Raw genomic sequence first — 15,013 nt, forward strand, 5'->3', positions numbered from 1 at the left:
AAAAATGAATTGATTAATAAAAGACTGCTTGTGAATTCTGTCATTTGCAGAGTTCCCAGACTCTGTAGATATGGCCGTGGAGTCAGGGATCATGGTCTTTTGGGTGGTTCCTTATTATTTCCTGATTCTGTTTCTAACCACATTCATTGTGTTATAGTGAATGCATACCTCATGAAGCTAAAACTTAGCAGCCCCTAAAGGGACAGGGAAACATTCTGAATCCTGGGAGAACATAATTGCTTCAAAGACAGAACAAGAACAAAGTGTAAAAGAACAGCGTGGGCAAAGTTTCTAAGCAGGGCTAGAGTTGAGCTGGGAACTAGGGTAAAACAGGTATCACTGTAAGAATTTCTATTTATGACATAAAAGAACCTGAGAGGATAAACAGGTATCTTTCTTGAGAACACCCAGGTGTCATGGACCCGATTTCTTGACTCTGAGTTGGTACAACTGAACTCACTTAACAGAGGGACTTGATAGTAACGTGACCTAGGATAGAAGAGATTCTTGATCTTATATTCTGTAGAAGCTATGTAGTCTTCTGGCTCAGTGCTGGGATGAGATGACTAGGATTTTATTTGGTTTTTGACTTTCACAATTTAGAGAGTCAGGACTGACAATATCTAGGGAGTAATCTGGTTGTTAGAAGGAAGTTTATTCTGCAAAATAATAGGGATCAGAATCCCCCTGATAAAGTTTGGATATCTGTCTCCACCCAAGTCTTACATTGACATGTAATTTTCAAGTTTAGAGGTGGGGCCTGGAAGGAAGTGTTTGGGTCATGGGGGCAGATCCCTTGTGTCTTACTGGCATCCTCACGGTAGTGCTTTCTCGTGGCAGCGAGTTCCTGTGACATCTGGTTGTTTAAAACGATGTGGCACCTGCCCCACACTCTCTTGCTCCTCCTTTTGCCAATTCCCCTTCTGCCGTAAGTACAAGCTCCTGAGGCTCTCTCAGAAGAAGCCATGCAGATGCCAGTGCCATGCTGGTATAGCCTGTGGGGCCATGTGCCAGTTAACCCACTTTTCACTATAAATTATCCAATCTCAAGTATTTGTTTATAGCAATGCAAGAACGGCCTAACATACCGCTAAGGTCATTGAGGCAAAGCCTCACTCACTAATGTGGAGTCTAGTAAGATACTCTAAGGACACATTGGCAAATCCTCTGCAGGTTGTTTAGAATTGGCATCACCTACGTCCCACATTTTAAAATCATAAAATCAAGCCAAGTATGTCTGCATTTTTTTTAAAGTCATTCACCCGATATCCTTATTTGCTCTGAACTAAACTCTCAATTCTTTCCACCACACTGACCCCAAATGTTTATTTCTGCACCTACTACTGTGTCTACGTTAGGATCCTTTTCTTGGTGATTACTTGGCCTAACTCTGATATTTGAGTCTTTGGCTTCCTGTAATATCGTTAACACCCCTTTCCTCCAATCATTGTATTGATTATGTGAAACGAATGCTAGAATTTTGTCTTTCCCATTGCACAACATTTTACAGAGTGACATGACACTTTACTATAAGCTTGAGGACGTGAAGTTTGCCTTCTCATCATTATATTCCCAGCCTCGGCACAGCAATTGTCCATTAGTACCTATTGGTTGAATAAATGAATGAACAAGTACACATCTTCCTAAAATTTTCAGTTCTGAGAGTTTATAAAAAGTGAGCTTTATAAAATGAAGGCAGAGATAGTTTTTGAAAGGCTCCACATCTACTTGGCATCATTATTCTGTAGTGTGGCATGTTTCTTGCCCTTGAATATTCCCTTTGGTATACTGGGGAAACTGGCTATCTAGCTAGCATATAGCTGAGGCCGTGGTAAAGATTTACACAGGGTGCTGTGAGAAGATGGGAGACAATCATGCGATCCTTTAAGGTCACGATGAGGAATTCATGCTTAATAAGAGTTTGAAATATTAAACAATAAAGCAGATAGAGGAGAGTGGAGAGTCATCTCTGGGAAGGTTGGGTAAGGAAAGGTATAGCATCTTACTACCAGAGGGTGATTACAAAAAAGACAAGAAATATGACATAGGGTAGTTGCCTACAATCCAGTGCTCCTGGGGCATCAAATTTCAGGCAGAGAAAGAACTGAATGAGTTTGAGGGGTAGAAGAGACCAGATCAAAGAGGGCTTTTATATTTTGACATAGATTTTAAGTTCTATTCTGTGGACAGTTGGGAATGGCATGGATAATTTGCAATTTAGAAAACTCTGCGGTAAGCCGAGATCGTGCCATTGCACTCCACCCTGGGTAACATGAGTGAAACTCCATCTCAAAAAAAAAAAAAAAAAAAAGAAAACTCTGGAAGATAAGCAAAGGATTAATGAGGCTGGCAAATCTCAAGGAAGGGAAACTAGTTAGAAAAATACAGCAGTAGTTTGCAGGAGAGAAATATGAGAACCTGAGCAAGGTAAAAAATAGATGTGAAAATAAAGTGTCTAAACTTGGTGCTTGAATGGCTAGAGGTCTGAAAGTTATACTGGAGTCAAGAATAGTTTCCAGGTTATTAATTAGGCAGCACAGTTGGAGGGTTGTGACACTAATTGAAACAGAGACTGCAAGAGGAGAAAAGTGAGGAATTCTGTTCTGAATAATGTGTCTGCAGAACATCCACATGAACATGTCTGCTCTGCAATGGACTGTAAGAATTTGAAGTTTGAAGAAAAAAGACTGACAATGTCAGTTTGGAAATCGTTAGCATACAGGCAGTTAAAACCATGAGAACGTATGAGTTCTTTCAGTGCCTAGAAAAGAGCATAGAACTGAACACTGAATTGGAGTAAATAACATTTGAGTAGTAAGCAGAGAAACAGACATCTATAAATGTAACCAATAAATATCAGATTTGCCTTAGGGGATGACATAGTATTTGCCCATATGTAGTTCCCTACCACCCTCCAAATTCTATAACACACTATAATCTGGCATCTTGTACTCAATAAACTTTTTTTTTAATTATACTTTTTATTTAGAGATAATTGCTGATTCACATGTGGTTGTATGAAATAATACAAAAAGATCCTATGTGTCATTTACCAAGTTTTCCTTAATAGCAAAATCTTACAAACTCTAACACAACCAGGATATTAGCATTGATAATAGTCAAGATACAGAACATTTCCTTTACTAGAGTGTTCTCGTGTTGTTTTCTTGTTTTTAGCCAAACCAGTTTCCCTTTCACTATCAACTCCTCTATAACTCCAAGCAAGTACCAATACATTCTCCATTGCTCTAATTTTGTCATTTCATGAATGTTATACACAAATAGAATCTTATAGGATGGGGCATTTTGGGATTAGGTACACAACATAATCTCTAGAGATTCAGGTTGTTAGAGGTATGGAAAGTTTGTTCCTTTGTATTATTTGAGTAGTATTCCATGCTACGGATATTACAGTCCGTTTTACCTTTCACCAGTGTGAGACTTTCATTTCTATGCTTTTTTCCCACCACAATTAGGAATAAATCTCATATAAATATTGTGTGAACACAGTTTTTTATTTCTCTGGAACAAATGGTTAAGATACAGTTTCTGGGTTGTATAGTAGTTTCATATTTATTTTTTTTTTAAGAGACAATCAAGGTGTTTTTAAGAGCTACATTTTCCTCAGCAATGTGTGATCCAATTTCTGTGAATCCTTGCTAGCATTTTACATTGTCACTATTGCTTTTTCTGGCCATTCTGATTGATGTGTAGAGACATCTCATTGTGGTTTTAACTCACATTTCCCTAGTGGTTAATGATGAACCTATTTTCATGTGTTTATTAACCATCTGTAAATCCAGTGGAGTGGAATGTATCCTCATGTCTTTTGCTCAGTTGTGTAATGAGATTATTTTTGACTGTTGTGATTTGAGTTACATAGTCTTGCTCTTCGTTGTTTACTAGGTGGCTTGTAAGTAGTTTCTCTTATGTTAGCTTATCTTTTTCAACAAGACCTTTTCCTCACCACAAAAGTAATGAAGGTAATGAGCTAATGAAGACCATCTGATTTATTTTTCTTATTATGGATCATTCTTTTGCGCAAAGTTTGTAAATTCTTTATCTAATCCTGTATCGTGGAAATTTCCTGGTTTCTTTTCTTAAAAGTTATATAGCTTTAACTTTTACATTTAAGTGCATGATTCACTTTGTTAATTTTTATGAATTTAGTGCAAATTATATATTTTTTGGGGGGAAGCCATGGATGTTTAATTACTTCAGCACCATTTGTTAGAAAGGCTGTCTTTCCTCCATTGCCTTCCTTTTGCGCCTTGGTGATGTGAACATCAGTTGGGCAATCTGGTATGGGTCTATTTATGAGATCTCTACTTGCTCATCAATTTATGTGTCTCTCTGACAATACCACATGCTACTAATTATTATAGTTGTAGAGTAAGCATTAAATGAAGTAGTCTGAGTTTTCTTTTCTCTTTTTTTTTTTTTTTTTTTGAGATGAAGTGTCACTCTGCTACCCAAGCTGGAGTGCAGTGGCATGATCTAGGTTCACTGCAACCTCTGCCTCCTGGGTTCAAGCAATTCTCTTGTCTCAGCCTCCTGAGTAGCTGGGACTAGAGGAGCATGCCATCACACCAGGCTAATTTTTGTATTTTTAGTAGAGATGGGGTTTCAGCATGTTAGCCGATGGTCTCGATCTCCTGACCTCATGATCTGCTCACCTTGGCTTCCCAAAGTGCTGGCATTATAGACGTGAGCTACCTTACCTGGCCTTTTTGTACTTTTTTAAAAATAAAAGCGTTTTACTTACTTTAGTTCTATGTTTTTTCTGTATAAATTTCAGGACAATCCCATTTATATCTAAAATAATCTTGCTAGTATTTTGAAAATAATTATATCAGACTTTCCAGTATATCCTTTTGGGGAGAATATGTTTGCTGGCTTGATTTTTTTCAATCCATTAACATAGTATCGCTTTTCATTTATATCTTATTTGATTTTTTCATGAATGTATAGTTTTCAGAATACAAGTCCTATACAGGTTTTATTACATTTACACCGAAGAATCATTTTTAAGCTATTTATATGTGGTATGCTTTGAATTTAGTTGTCCATGTATTTCTTGCTAGCATGCAGAAATAAAATAAAATTTTTTAATGCTTATCTTCTACCCTGCAAACTTGAACTCACTTATTATCTCTAAAAATGTTTTTGTAGGTTGTGTGGGATCTTCTCTGTAGACAAGTGTACTATATGAAACTTAGAAAAGTTTTGTTTTTTTCTGATTTGAATGTCTTTGATTTGCTTTTTTCTGGTGCTATTAGAGACTCATAAAACTATGTTAAATAAGAGAAGTGATAGAAGGCATCCTTGTCTTATTCACAGTCTTAGGGCAAAATATTTGGTCTTTCATCAATATATAAAATGTTACCTGTAGATATTTTGAAGTCACTTTTCATTAAGTTGAATTACTCTCTATTTCTACTTTTTTGAGAGTTTTTATTATGAATCAGGGTTGATTGTGATTTTTCTGCATTAATTGATATCATCACATAATCTTTCTTCTATAGCCTGTTAACACGGTGATTTGCATAGATTAATTTTTTGACTATTTACCCAGCTTTGGACCCTGAAACAGATAATACTTTATCATGATTTTAAATTATGTTTATGTATTGCTAAATTCTATTTGTTAATATGTTATTTCTAATTCTTATATATTTTTATAAAAATATGGGTGGTTTGTAAATATTTTCTGTATATTTTTAAGTGACATTGTTCTTTAATCTTTTTAATATTTAATCTTTTTCTTTGTACGGTCTTTCTATTTTAGTATCAAATATATACTAGATTCATAAGATAAACTGGAAAATATTTTCTCCTCCTTTTTTTTTTTCCTGGAAGAAATAGTTTAAAACTGGGTTTAGCAGTTTTTTTTAAAACATTTGGTACATTTCTCCAGTGATTTCATGTGGGACTGAAAATTTTGAGCTTGGGAGGGGGATTTTTAAATTATTCAAATTTCTTAATAGTTACAGAGTTATCCATATAAATTATCTATTTCATACTGAGTAAATATGGTAGTTTGTTTTTCCAGAAGTAGTTCATTTCATCTAAGTTGTCAGATATAGTCATAAAGAACTTCCCAAAGTAACCCCTTATTACCCACTTTTTATCTGCAGGTTCTATAGTTATAACTGTTTCATTCCTGATATTGGTAGTTTTTACCTTATTTTGTCAGTCTTACCAGATAATTTTGAAATTATTAAAACTTTCAAACAACCAGCTCTGTTTCATTGACCTTCTTCTATTTTCAATTTTATTGGTTTCTGCTCTTATCTTTGTTATTTTCTCTTTCTGCATAACTTGGGTTGATTTTGCTTTCCTTTTTTTAGGTCTCTAAGGTGGAATTCTAGATTACCTATTTGCGACTTTTCCTCTTAATCTAACATATAAAATCAGTCCTATAAATTTCCCCCTTAATACAGCTTTAGTTTTATGACATGAATTTTGTTGTGCTGTATTTTCCCTTTTACTTATTTCAATGTAATTTATTTTTCTTCCTGATCTATGAACTATTTAGAAGTGCATTATTTATTTTTAAGTTTTTGGGAATTTTCTTCTTAGCTTTTTATCATTCATTTAGAGTTTGATTTCATCATGATTAGATAAAACACCTTATGATTTCAACTATTTCATATTAAGTTTTTTTATAACTCAGGATATGATCTATTGTGGTATACGTTCTGTGGTCATGTATATTCATTTTTTGTTGGTTGGGGGTGTAGTATTCTATTAATGTCTGTTAGATCCTATTAGGATCCACTCATTTTACAGCTCTTATTTGGTACATACTCATTTAAGATTACTTTAGATTCTTGAGGGTTAGACTTTACAACTTTGTATAATCTGTCTATGGCAATTTTCTTTGTTCTGATGTCTACGTTTTTATGTTACGTAGATACTCATGCTTTCCTTTTATTCACGTTTGCATGATACATTTCTCAAACTTCCAATCTGCCTATATATTTATAAAATTCTTGCAGACAGCATATAGTTGATGTTTTGTAATCTTCTCTATGATTTATATATTTTTAATTGATATATTTCCACCATTCTTATTTAATTTTTGTTACATTAAGGCAGAAGCCTGTCCATTTATTGACTCTTTTCTAGTTATATTTGCGTTTTTTTTTTTTTTTTCTGTTACTTCCTCTGGGATGCTTGACTATTTTCTACAATTACATTTTTATTTACCTCTAGTGATTTTTTTCTTCAAAATTATGTCTTGTTTGTATATTTAAGGTATAGAATATATTTTGATTTATATTAATGAAATGATTACTAGTCAAACAAGTTAACACATCCATCACTTGATGTGATCATCACATCACCTCAATTAGAAAAAAGTTTTTGTAGCTGCATGTGGTGACTCATGCCTGTAATCCCAGCACTTTGGGAGGCTGAGGTGGGTGGATCACAGGTCAAGAGATTGAGACCATCCTGGCCAACATGGTGAAACCCCATCTCTCCTAAAACACAAAAATCAGCTGGGTGTACTGGCATGCACCTATAATCCCTGCTACTGGGAAGTTTGAGGCAAGGGAATTGGAGGTAGAGGTTGCACTGAGCCGATATTGCACCACTGCACTCTAACCTGGCGACAGAGGGAGACTCCATCTCAAAAAAAAAAAAAAGTTTTTATTGTGCTGAGTGCACTTAAAATCTATTTTTAAAGCAAATGTTCAGTATACAATATTAACTATAATCCTCATGTATAAATCTCTAGAGTTATGCATCATATTTAACTGCAAATTTGTACCTTTTGGCTTATATATATCCCCTTCCTCCTTCTCCTCACCCATGAAAATAAGTACTCTATTCTGTTTCTACATATTTGACTTCTTTTTTTTTTTAGATTCCACATAAAAGTGAGATCATATAGTATTTGTCCTTCTATGGAGTGTTTGTGTTTCTTTCAGGTTGTGTATCTTGGCTACTGTTTACCATGTGGCCAACAAACATGGGCGTGCAAGTATGTCTGTGAGGTGCTGATTTCATTTCTTTTTGGTACATTCCTAGCAGATGGAATGCAATGTCAGAACTTTCAACAAGGCCACCAAGACCATACAGTGAGGAAATATAATCTCTTCAATAAATGGTACTGGGAAAACTGCACAGTCACATGTAAAAGAATATAATTGAACCCTTATCTTACAACATACACAAACATCAACTCAAAATGGATAAAGCTCTAAACGTAAGGCTTGAAACCACAAAACTTTGAGAAAAACAATAAGAGAAAAATTCTGATACTGGCCTTGGCAATGATTTTTTGTATATCACACCTGAAACTTAGCCAACAAAAGCAAAAATCAACAAGTAGGACTACAACAAATTTAAAAACTTCTGCACAGAAAAAGAAATAATTGACAAAACATCACCCCATCACCCCTCTGTGCCTGCCTTCCTAATATTCCACTGCCCTCCACTCTTCATTTCTTTTTCTTTTATATTACTAATATAAAAAGACAGAAATGTAAGGACTTTCAGGCAGACTGATGGCCTCTTGGATGCCATGTTAACCTCTGTGACATGCAGGGACACTCCAGATGAGTTCTTGGGGTGATGTTTCTCAGGGCTTCTCTGAGCAGGATTGGGGGTGGCACAGAAAACTAAAATGGGAAAGAATTTAGACTGCTGGAAAATCTCAGGGAAAGGGTTGATATTGTGGCATTGTTAGAAGGAAAATTTGTTGTATTGACTGATAGGTTATTGCTTGCATACAATTTCGTAGGAATTGAGAGATTAATTGAATAACACAGGGTCCAAATAAGAGAAGAGAACGATGGGTATCACAGGATTAAGGATTGGAAGAAGCCTTGACTCCCAGTTAGGGAGTATCCAGTCATCCAGCCAGGTCCAGAATAACCATTTACCTGATTAGTGAGCTTTTGGGCTCTGTCTTCTCATTTATTGATGGCATTGAGGCCAGACTGGCTTACATGAAAACAACATTCTTCATTTAGGAATAGGCAAAGACTATCCTTTTTCAGCAGTCAGCAAATCAAGACCTTTTCAGTTATGGAGGACAGCTGCAGCTAGGGAATTTACTTGAGCTTGAAGAAGAGATAGTGATTGAGTTAATTCTGCAATATGAGCAGAGAAATCATTAGGGGGGCTACAGAAAGTGATGATTAAAATGGTAAGGTCTGCTATGCCTGAGATCAGTGCAGTAATAATTCCTAACCCTACAAGTAAGGGGATCAATGGAAGGATCTATTTATGTTGTGTTGGGATCACAAGGGGAACAGAGAGGCTTCCATTTCTGTTGACAAACTGAATTTTGGCAGTAAGGAAAACTACTGTATAAGCGCCTGTCTAGTTGGTGGGAAGGCAGATGTAAGAATAAGAACCATAGAGGAAAAAAAGGTCCTTGGCTTGGACAGAACTGAAAATGTAAACTGAAAAGGTGAGAAAGTGTCCTGAGGGGCTGGGGTCTTGGACCCAAATGCCAAGGAGCCAGCAAGGGCTGTGGCTGTTAAAGGTTGTAGCGGGTTTGGTAGGGTAACTGTGTGGAGGGAGAGTTTTCATGATTTTCATGGTGTATGAGAAAGCATGTGGTATTTATAAGTAACCACTCACTTTCATTAACATGATTGCTAGGAGCAGAGAATGGGAGTGAGATTAAGAGTGAATTGTCTGGAGGGAAAGTGTAAACCGGCAACTTAAACAAAATCAGGGCATGTAGAAGTAAATGAGTACAGTGAATTCGAGGACAGTTAGAAAACAGAAGAAACAGATTTTCCGAGGTGTGAGTTAAGTAGCAGGGGCAACTACATAAAGCTGGAGAAGGCGAGGGGCTGAGACTTGTCTCTCCCCCTCTCTCTCTCTTTTCCTTTAGAGAAAAGCAGACAAGTCTCTCCACCCCTCCCTGTTTTCCTTTAGAGAACTGGAGACAAGTCTTTCGCCGCTCTCTGTTTTCCTTCAAATTCCTCATTTGCTACAAGTCACTCACCTCTCATCATCCCCTTAAAACCTAACCACACTTACCCTGCTCAGCACCAGTACCCCATCCCACAACTGGTTTTAAAATGCCTAAAGGCTATTATCACCCGTCTATTGCAACAAACCCGTCTTTGAATTCCTACAAACTCTCCTTACAATTTCCTTCTTCTAGCTGTCCAAAAACCAGGCAAACCCTACAAACTAGTCCAAGACCTCTGCTTCATCAATCAGATTGTACTTTCCATCTACGTGGTTGTACCAAAACCCTATACCCTGCTTTCTTTCATACCCCCTTCCACAACTCACTATTCTGTTTTTGACCACAAAAACGTTTTCCTCTAAAGCCCAAGTTTCCTCCCCACCTGGCATTATCCTTCACCAGCATATCCAGTTAATCTCCCTGCCAACCATATCCAGTTAATTTCCCAAACCCCAGCCCCATCCACAAAACAACAGCTTCTCTCCTTCCTAGGATACTCTCGCCTCTGAATGCCAGATTTTGCCCCCTAACCAAACCACTTTATGAATTTACAAAAGGAAACTTAGCTGACCTCGTAGACAAAAAATCCTTCCCCCATTCTTCCTTTCATTCTCTAAAAAAGGCCTTAGAGACTGCTTCTACTTTAGCACTCCCCAACTCCTCTCAACCCTTCTCTTTTTACACATCAAAAATAAAAGGCTGTGCTGTTAGAGTTCTTACACAGGAGCCAGACCCAGGACCTGTAGTCTTTTTATCCAAACAACTTAACCTCACAGTCCTGGGCTGGTCCTCATGCCTACGTACCCTGTTTTGTCATTGAGGCTGTGCTATAAGCAGGCACAGCCAGGAAGGCACCCTGGAAGAGGTTGGCAGGCAATGAGGCACTAAGATCAGACTGGCCCCATCTCAAAGGCAAGACCACCTTGCTCTGTCCAGATCTGACAGTCAACAAAAGCCAATGCCACCTTGAAGAGGGTGGCAAGCCTTAGGTTTGGGTAACCCTGGCTGTGCTCCAATGCAAACATTCTGGCACCCAACACTCTGGGTTCTGCACAGGCTGGAATCCTGTTTCTGTCAACTCCCTGAGGAGCTCTGTCAACTAAAATGTCCATGAGGATTGTGGGGTCTCCACAGCTAGGATTCTGGATGTCTGTGGTGAGAGTGAACCTTTTCCCCAGAAGCTGCTCAGGGCCAGGAATGAGTCCTGGTGCTCAGAAACTTTGTGCAGAGTTCATAGCTCCTTCTTTCTCCAGCCCAAGGTCTGCAACCTCCCTCCATCTACTCTCAATGCCTTCTTTTAAAGATCTGCTCAGAGTGGGCTAGTCTTCCTGATGGTCTGGTCTCTCAGTGAAGAAAGCTCTTCTTGGCTGCATCAAGTCAGCCAACTTGGCTCAGCAGCAGGATGCTCTGGGTGTCCCTTTTCTCTCAGTCATTATCTCTGCATATTTTCTAGCCTCATCCTTTCCTCCTCTCCAAGTATTCTAATGACATGAATGCCATTTTGTTATAGTCCCACAGATCCCTGTTACCGTTTTTAACAATTATAATTCTAAATATTTATGGGGTATACTGTGATGCTTGGATACATACAATGTATATATCAGATCAGGGTAATTAGCATATCCATCATCTCAAATATTTATCATTTCTTTGTATTGGGAGCATTCAATATCTTTGTAGCTATTTGAAACTGTATGTTATTACCTATTTTTATTCAGCCTATTTTATCTGTTGTTCAAGTTGTATCATTTCTGTTCTATTTTACATCTCACTGATCTTTCTTCCTCTGTCCTCTTTATTCTGAAGTTTAGCCCATTTGCTAAACATTTTATTTTGGTTATTTATTTCTTCAGTTCTGAACTTTCAATTTGGTCTTTCTTTATATCTCATATTTACTTGCTGAGCCTTTCAATTTCTCTAGTGAGACTTAATTTTCTATTTTTTAAGCTGGATTATAATTCCTAGTTGAATCATTTTGATCATGGCAACTCTGTAAACTTTGTGATATAATTGACCTGTCTGCCCTTTCAATATTGCTATTTATTTCCTACTTGCTCCCATCTCCCCCATTCCACTTGGATTCTTCTGGCTCTTCACATGGCAAATGATTCATTAAAAATCGGTCTTTTAAATTACGTTATGTGATACTCTGAATCTTATTTAATTGATTTTTTAGCTGGCTTTTTCTGACAGAGGAAAGGGAGCAGAGAACCGATTTGTCATTGTCAGGTAGGAGTAGAAGTCTAGGCCCTACATTTGGCCATCGGTGATGCTTGAAGGAGGGAGGTCCTCATTACTGCTGAATTCCTGTTCTTCATATCATCTCTGACTCTACAAAGGAGTTGACTTTATTACTACCTGGTAATAGTGAAAATCCTGGATTTTCACTAGACTTCCTCAAATTCCACCCAAGCAGTGAGAGAGGGAGCACTTCTCTACTGCTGAATATGAATGGAAGTTCAGGATTTCCACATTATCTCCACTGACATTGTTAGGGATAGGAGTGTGCTTATAATTTGACATGGAAGATGAATATTTTGGGTCCCTACATAGCCTTCTTTGGTAATACCACAGTAAGAGTGTTGGGGTACTTTGTTATAGCCTCATGAGAGTGAAAATCTAAGATCTCCAACCAACCTTGGTTGGCATGGGTGGGCTCCAAAGTATTTTCTTTGCTGTTGGACTGAACACTGAGTTGTTATTTTCTACTAATATTTCATCTTGTGGGGCTGCCCTTTCCTAGTTATTTGGCTAGAGACAGCAGATTTTTATTGGAACATTTTAATTTTCCTGTATCTGCACCTCTTAGCATTTCTAGAGTGTCACCTTATCCAATGACACAGGTAGGACATATGAGGCCAAAAAATACCCAGAGAACTCATCACTTCATTGCTCTAGTCCCACATTCTTTAGGCAATGTGCCTTCTTTCCATTTTATTGCACCTTACATTGGCTTTATATATCATAACCACAGTTTTAAGTTGTAATTGAGAGAGAAACATGGACAAGTATGTTTACTACAGCTTCCTAGAAGTAGCAGCATCTTTTTGATTAATAGCCTCCAATATATTGTCAATGGTTTCCATATTCCCAAAGTTAATGGATTCCTTTCCATTTTTAGAATAAAAATATTCCTTAGAGCTTAGGAACATGGCAAATACATAATTACTAATCATATTATAGTTTTCTAATTTAGCAAACACTTCAGAAATTGTAGCATCTTGAAACTGTCTTCTGCACAGTTCTTGAACCTCTACTCTTCTTATGATACTAATTAGTAGGTATTTGGGTCAGCTAGTTATCTGGCTTTCATTTTTACCAGGGATTGAACATGAATATGAGTTAACGCAATGGGAAAAGTAAGGATGGACAACTTTTTTGAGATATTTGAATGAGAAAGAAATGAGTACAAGACAGGTAAATAAACGGTTTTAAGAAGAAAAACTTGGGCATAGTTTATAGTTAATGGACAAGAAACTTGAGAATTAAAACTGGAGATACTAAAAGGTAAGGAGGTAGAATAATCCTGAAGGAAATATAAGGCTTTGGGTTTATATACAGGAATTGGTATTAACTTTGAACAGACAAACTCAACTCATTGACTGACTAGAATGTGCATGAAAATTAGTAACTGGAGAAACTGGGTGTTGAAGATTATTATAGGTAGTCCCAACAGTTTGAATGAAATTTCAGGCAGTATATTTTCATAAGATGAATAAAAGATGGGTATACGGAATATTAAAGTAAGTAGTGAAGTTTTTGTTGGAAATGGAAAACGACATGAAGTTTATCTCTACCTCATTTAGTGATTGGCATAACGGAGATCAAAGATGGTTATGATATTATGTATTATTTTGTGTATATCTCATCACATTTAAATTATACATGTTTAGGGTTACTGAAGACAGTCCTTATTTGCAATCCAAAATTAAGATACATAGTATACTGAGGAATAAACATAGGCACCCGAGGATAGTTGTGCTAATCAGAGTTGCTCAGACAATAAACATATCCAAGGTAGGAAGGAAAAACCCTCAAAACTCTAGGTGGATCACAAGAACAAAAACCAACCAGAAAGTAGAATGCTTTGTGATATTCAAGAATGACCTTAGTAAAAGGTAAAAGATTTATATGATGTGAAGAGAAACCAGAGTCTTGGCAGGGAGGACTGGATTTCTGCCAATATGGTGGAATAGTCACAGCTCCAGTGCACAGTTTCCAGTGAGAATGATGCAGAATGGGGGAGATCTCTGCATTTCCAACTGAGGTACCAGGTTCATCTCATTGGGACTGGTTAGACAGCAGGTGCAGCCCGAGGAGGGCAAGTCAAAGCAGGGTAGGGTGTCGCCTCACCTGGGAAGTGCAAGGGATTGGAGAACTCTCTCTCATAGCCAAGATAAGCTATTAGGGATTTTTTCTGACCTCTGGAACTCTGACTCAGATATTGTGCTTTTCCCATGGTCTTCACAACTCACAAACCAGGAAATTCCCTCCAGTGCCTACAACACCAGTGCTCCAGGTTTCCAGCACAAAATTCGGTGGCCGTTTTAGCCGCAACAGTTTTTTCTTCTTCTCATACCTCAGTGGTGCCTAGACCACTGGCTAGACAGAACCACTCATTCCCCTGAAAAAGGGGGCTGAATCCAGGGAGCCAAGTGATTTGGCTCAGTGTGTCCCACCTCCGCAAAGACCAGCAAGCTAAGATCCACGGGCTTGAAATTCTCACAGACATCACAGGAGACTGAGCTCAACCTGGGACTTTGGAGCTTGCTGGGGGGAGGGGCGTCAGCCATTGCTGAGGCTCCGGTAGGGAGATTTAACCTTGCCTGTGTAAACAAAGTCCCTGGGAAGTTTACACAGAAACTGGGGGGAGCCCACCACAGCTCAGCCACACCTCTGCAGGAGACTGTCACTAGACTCCCTTCTGGCTGGGCAGGGCATCTCTGAAAAAAGGCAACAGCCTGTCAGGGACTTATAAATAAATCTCCCACCTTCCTGCAACATAGCACCGGAGAAAAGAGGTGGCTGTGGGTTCAGCTTCAGCAGACTTAAATGTCCCTGCCTGGCAGC

The sequence above is a fragment of the Sapajus apella genome, unplaced genomic scaffold (assembly GCF_009761245.1).
Source record: "Sapajus apella isolate SASKATOON/1434 unplaced genomic scaffold, GSC_monkey_1.0 scaffold52, whole genome shotgun sequence".
Lineage (NCBI taxonomy): Eukaryota > Metazoa > Chordata > Mammalia > Primates > Cebidae > Sapajus > Sapajus apella.